The sequence below is a fragment of the Nicotiana tomentosiformis genome, chromosome 6 (assembly GCF_000390325.3).
Source record: "Nicotiana tomentosiformis chromosome 6, ASM39032v3, whole genome shotgun sequence".
NCBI lineage: Eukaryota > Viridiplantae > Streptophyta > Magnoliopsida > Solanales > Solanaceae > Nicotiana > Nicotiana tomentosiformis.
In genome coordinates, this window is record NC_090817.1 from 57,510,676 (window position 1) to 57,517,226 (window position 6,551).

Genomic DNA, 6,551 nt, shown 5'->3' on the forward strand with positions numbered 1-6,551 from the left:
TTAACTGCAGGTCATGATCTTTTAAGTTTTTTTAGATGCTTATTTTAGTTATAATCAGATAAACATGGACCCTCTAGATGAGAGAAAGACTTCATTTATCAAAGACAGGGGGACTTATTGCTATAAAGTCATGCCATTTTGTTTGAAAATGCTGGAGCAACGTATCAAAGATTGGTGACCAAAGTATTTCAAGAACACTTGGGAAAAACTATGGAGGTCTACATAGATGATATGTTGGTCAAGTCAACACAGGCAGGGGACCATTTTCAAAATTTGGCTAAAACTTTCAAAATTCTCCGCAAATACAACATGAAGTTGAACCCGAAAAATGAGTTTTTTGTGTGGCTTCAGGTAAATTTTTGGACTTCGTTGTTTCTAACAGAGCTATTGAAGTAAATCCCGCGCAGATCAAAGTTATTGAAGACATACTTGATGTACTCACAAGCAAGAAAGAGGCACAGTGATTAACGGGTAGGATAACAGCTCTAGGAAGGTTTATAGCCAAGTCATCGGAAAAATGCTTTAAGCTCTTTTAAGTATTGAAAAAGAAAAATTAGTTTGAATGTACTAATGAATATCAACAAGCTTTGAAGGACTTAAAGACATATCTGTCACGACACAAAATTCCCACCTTCGGACCGTGATGGCGCCTAATATTTTTCTTGCTAGGCAAGCCAATGTTAGAAAAATATTATCTATTTTTAAAACAATTTTTAAATTTATTAATAATCAAAGAAACTGTAACGACCCGGTCGGTCGTTTCGAGAGTTATAATCCCGTTTTTCCCATTTCTATTTTTTTTGTGTTATTCAGCTATATTATGTTTTATCGGGTTAGTGGGTTCGAATCCGGAAGAAACTCGGAGTGAAATGAGACACTTAGTCTCATAATTGAAAAATTGAGTTAGAAAAGTGGACCGGATATGGACCTATGTGTAAACGACCTCAGATTTGAATTTTGATGATTACAATAGCTCCGTATGGTGATTTTGGTCTTAGGAGCGTGTCCGAAATATTATTTGGAAGTCCGTAGAGGAATTAGGCTTGAAATGCCGAAGTTTTATTTTTGAGAAGTTTGACCGGGGGGTTGACTTTTTGATATCGGGGTCAGAATCTGATTCTGAAAATTGGAATACCTCCATTATGTCATTTAGGACTTGTGTGCAAAATTTGAGGTCAATCAGAAGTGATTTAATAGGTTCCGAAGTTGTTTGTAGAAATTAGAAATTTCAAAGTTCATTAGGCTTGAATTGGGGTGTAATTCATGGTTTTATCGTTGTTTGAGGTGATTTGAGGATTCGACTAAGTTCGTATGATGTTTTAGGACTTGTTGGTATATTTGGTTGAGATCCCGAGGGCCTCGTGTGAGTTTCGGATGCTTAACGGATCAAAAATTAAACTAGAACAGCTGCTGCAATTTCCTTCTGTTGGAAATTACTTCTGCCTAGAAATCGAGCCCAGATGTGAGCCCAGATCGAGCTCAGGGTCGAGGGACACGATCGAATCCCAGATCGAGCCCAGAGTCGAGGGCCACGATCGAAGCCATGATCGAGCCCAGAGTCGAGGGCCTCGATTGAAGGCATAATCGAGGGCCAGGATCAAGAACCAGGATCGAGGGGCAGGACCGAGGACCAGGATCGAGGACCTCGATCGAAGGCCAAGATCGAGGCAAAAACGAGGATGTCTGGGCAGAATTATAATAACAGGGATTTCGTCCCATTTGCCATTTTTGACAAATTGGAGCTTGAGGAGAGGCGATTTTTGATATATTTTCAAGGAAAACTTGAGGTAAGTCCCTTGTGATCATTTTTACTCCATAATATTGAATTATCATCGAAAAATCCGACTAGATTACATGATTTTGAGGTGTGAATCGGAGATTGGAACTTAGAAATTTGGAAATAAGATTTGTAGATTTGAGGGTCGAGTTGAGGTCGAATTTTGGTAAAATTGATATGGGTAGACTCGTGGTTGAATGGGCTTTCGGATTTTATAACTTTTGTCGGGTTCTGAGACGTGGTCCCCACAGGTAATTTTTGAGCCAATTTCGGATTTTGGTCTAATTTTGAAGCTTTTCTTGTGGAATTCATTCTATTAGCGTATATTGATGGTATTATACTGATTGTGAATAGATTTGGAGCATTTGGAGACCGAGTCCAGAGGCAAGAGCATTGCGGGGTAGAGATTTGACCAGTTTGAGGTAAGTAACGATTGTAAATCTAGTCCTGAGGGTATGAAACCCCGGATTTTGTATCATTCTACTATTTTTAGTGACGCACATGCTAGGTGACGGGCGTGTGGGCGTGCACTGTTGGGAATTTGTGACTTGGTCCGTCCCGTAACAACTGTAAAGTTGCATACTTTGTTGAAACCATATGATACTTATATGTTTTAGAAAGAATTTCTGTAAATTGGGCTGAATGCCATGTTTGGGCCTTGCGCCAATGCTGTTTGGACCCTTAGGGTCTGTTTCTTACCATCCTCTCATTGTTTTCGATTGAAAATCTATACTCAGTAATGTTTATACTTGTTTACCGCATAATTCTGTTTTATGACTCTATTTTGATGCATATAAATGTTTTGGGCCAAATGCCCTGTTTTACTAAAATGCCCGAGTGGCTTGATAGGTTAATGACTGAGTGAGGCCGAGGGCCTGATTTGTGAGGATGAGTGTGGATCGGGGCTGCACGCCTGCAGTATACTTTATTATTATCGCACGTGAGTTGTCCGTGCAGATTATAGTGCTTGGGCTGAAGGAGCCCCTCCGAAGTCTGTACACACCACCAGTGAGCGCAGGTACCTACTAAGTGCGAGTGCCGAGTGCTGAGTGACTAGGAGGCATGAGTGATTATGAGGTATGCCTGAATGACAAGAGTGATTGTGAGGTATGCCCGACTGGCAAGAGTGATTGTGAGGTATGCTCGAGTGGCAAGAGTGATTGTGAGGTATGCCCGAGTGGCAAGAGTGATTGTGAGGTATGCCCGAGTTGCACGAGTGACTGTGAGGTTTGCCCGAGTGGTTGTTTATGATTTCATCATTTTTTCTCACCTTTGCATTGAGCCTTTGTTTGAAAAACTATTAGAAAAATGTCTTTAAAATGATTTTTATTGGAACTGGGTTTAAACGAGATGTTTGATTCAAATCCCGATTATTAAGAGTATGTGGTATTTTACTGAGATTTCCTTATATGAATGTTATATGCTTTATTTCTCGTCACTACTGCTCAGTCTTTATTTATTGTTGTTACTTACTGAGTTGGCGTACTCATGTTACTCCCTGCACCTTGTGTGCAGATCCAGGTGTAGCTGGACACGGTAGCGGTTATTGAGTGCTCTGGTCGCAGATTTTCTTGGAGATAGCAAGGTAGCTATTTGGCGATCGCAGCGCTGCTCTTCTCCCTCTTATCTTCCTCTAGTTGTATTTAGCTATTTTCTGGGCTAAGTTAGCCTTTATATTGTTAGACAAATTGTAGTATGTGCTCATGACTAGTGACACCCCGATGTCTGGTTTTTTCTTTTCCGCACTTCTATTTTTCTTTGATTTGAACTCTTTTAGTGGAGGTTTTATGTTAAATAACCTTGAAATTATCTTTGAAATGAAAATATCATTTTGTTTTGGAAATGAGTCGGCTTGCCTAGTTCCACGATAGGCGCCATCACGACATCGGTTAGTTTTGTGTCGTGACAGATTGGTATCAGAGCCTAGGTTACATAAGTCTCACGAGTCATGAGCGGGTTTAGTAGAGTCTTGCAGATCGGTACAGAGATGTCTGTACTTATCTTTAGGAGGCTGCAGAACCTTTAGGAAACTCCACATTCTTGAATTCTTGTCGTGCGAATCTGTTGATTCTAGTAACTAAACATCTATTGTTTCATTCTCTCACAGATGGTGAGGACTCGTACTACCGGTCAGGAGGGCCAGCCACCAGTACCCCCAGCCAGGGCTGCGAGAGGCCGAGGCTGTGGTAGGGGCAGAGGTGCAGCCCGTACAACAGTTGGGGCAGTACCTACAGATCCACCGGTTGTCCCAGATCAGGACCAAGTTCCAGTTGTTGATGCACCAGCTCAGGCACCACATGTGCCTATTGTGATTCCAGGCCTTCAGGAGGCCCTAACTCAGATTCTGACAGCGTGTACTGGCCTTTCTCAGGCGTTCTCTATTTTGACGGCCGCAACTACTTCTCAACCCAGAGGAGGCACTCAGACTCATGTTGCTCGCACACCCGAGCAGGTTATTTAGGAACTTCAGACACCAGAGGCACCACCAGCCCATCCGGTTGCTGTTTCTCATGATTATGTGGTTCCTGCTATACCTGAGGATGATCATCGTAGGTTGGAGAGGTTTGGGGGACTTCAGCCACCACCTTTCAGTGGCACAGAGAGAGAGGATGCTCAGGACATTTTGGACAGGTGTCAGAGGATACTCCGTACTGCTGGTATTTTGGAGACTTGTGGGGTCTCATTCACTACCTTTCAATTTTCTGGGGCTGCACTCAGATGGTGGGAGTCTTACGAGAGGCGTAGGCCTGTTGGCGCAGCACCCCTTACTTGGCAGCAGTTCTCCGTGGTCTTTTTGGAGAAGTTCGTGCCTCGATCCCGCAGAGAGGAGCTGCATAGACAGTTTGAGCAGCTCCGCCAGGGTGATATGTCTGTGACGCAGTATGAGATGCGTTTCTCCGAGTTGTCCCGTCATGCTATCTGGTTGGTTTCCACAGACAGAAAGAGGATCATGAGGTTTAATGATGGCCTCACTTATCAGCTACAGTTGCTCATGACCAGGGAGCGGGTTTTGAGTGCTACCTTTGATGAGGTTGTCGACATTGCTCGACAGATTGAGATGGTTCGCGATCAGGAGAGGGCTGAGCGGGAGGCCAAGAGTCCTCGTGGTCAGGGTGGATTGTGGTGCTCTTTTTGGGGGTCAGTTCCAGCATGGTAGAGGTCGTCATTTCAGACAGGCTCAGTCAGCTCGGCCATTTCATCGGGGTGCATCATCTGGCCATGGTTCTCATAGTTTTAATTAGGGCCACTCATCACTTAGTGCCCTTCTAGTTCAGAGTTCGTCCCGTGCTCCACCTGTTCAGGGCTCTTCCATGCCAGGTTCTTCTACCAATCATCCTGGTGCTAGGGGTTCCCTTCAGTTTCCGCCGCCAGCACCAAGGAATTATTTTGAGTATGGGGAGCTTGGGCATATGTGAAGGCAATGTCCTCGCCGTCATGGAGGTCTATCTCAGCAGAGGAGTCAGCCTCCGACTACAGCACCAGCTACCTCACCACCCGCCCAGTCAGCTCGGGGTGGAGGTCAGTCAGCTAGGGGTCGCCCTAGAGGGGGAGGCAGATCAGGGGGTGGTCAAGCTCATTTCTATGCTCTCCCTGCCAGACCAGATATTGTTGCTTCAGATGCTGTGATTACAGGTATTGTCTCAGTTTGCCACAGAGATGCTTCAGTATTATTTGACCTTGGTTCCACGTATTCATATGTTTCCTCGTATTTCGCCCATTTTTTGGATATGCCCTGTGAGTCCTTGGTTTTATCTGTACATATATCTACTCATGTGGGTGATACTATTATTGTGGACCGCGTATATCGGTCATGTGTTGTGACTATTAAGGGTCTGGAGACCCTAGTAGATCTATTGTTGCTCAGTATGGTTGACTTTGATGTGATATTGAGTATGGATTGGTTATATCCATGTCATGCTATTCTAGATTGTCACGCTAAGATGGTGACGTTGGCTATACCGGGAATTTCGAGGGTTGAGTGGAGCGGTTCTGTAGATTATGTACCAAGTAGGGTGATTTCATATTTGAAGGCTCAGCGCATGGTTGAGAAGGGTCGCCTATCTTATTTGGCTTTTGTGAGGGATGTTAGTGCAGAGACTCCCAGTACCCCCAGCCAGGGCCAACCACCAGTACCCCCAGCCAGGGCCGCGAGAGGCCGAGGCCGTGGTAGGGGCAGAGGTGCAGCCCGTACAACAGTTGGGGCAGTACCTACAGATCCACCGGTTGTCCCAGATCAGGACCAAGTTCCAGTTGTTGATGCACCAGCTCAGGCACCACATGTGCCTATTGTGATTCCAGGCCTTCAGGAGGCCCTAACTCAGATTCTGACAGCGTGTACTGGCCTTTCTCAGGCGTTCTCTATTTTGACGGCCGCAACCACTTCTCAACCCAGAGGAGGCACTCAGACTCATGTTGCTCGCACACCCGAGCAGGTTATTTAGGGACTTCAGACACCAGAGGCACCACCAGCCCATCCGGTTGCTGTTTCTCATGATTATGTGGTTCCTGCTATACCTGAGGATGATCAGCATAGGTTTGAGAGGTTTGGGAGACTTCAGCCACCACCTTTCAGTGGCACAGAGAGAGAGGATGCTCAGGACATTTTGGACAGGTGTCAGAGGATACTCCGTACTGCTGGTATTTTGGAGACTTGTGGGGTCTCATTCACTACCTTTCAATTTTCTGGGGCTGCACTCAGATGGTGGGAGGCTTACGAGAGGTGTAGGACTATTGGCGTAGCACCCCTTACTTGGCAGCAGTTCTCCGTGGTCTT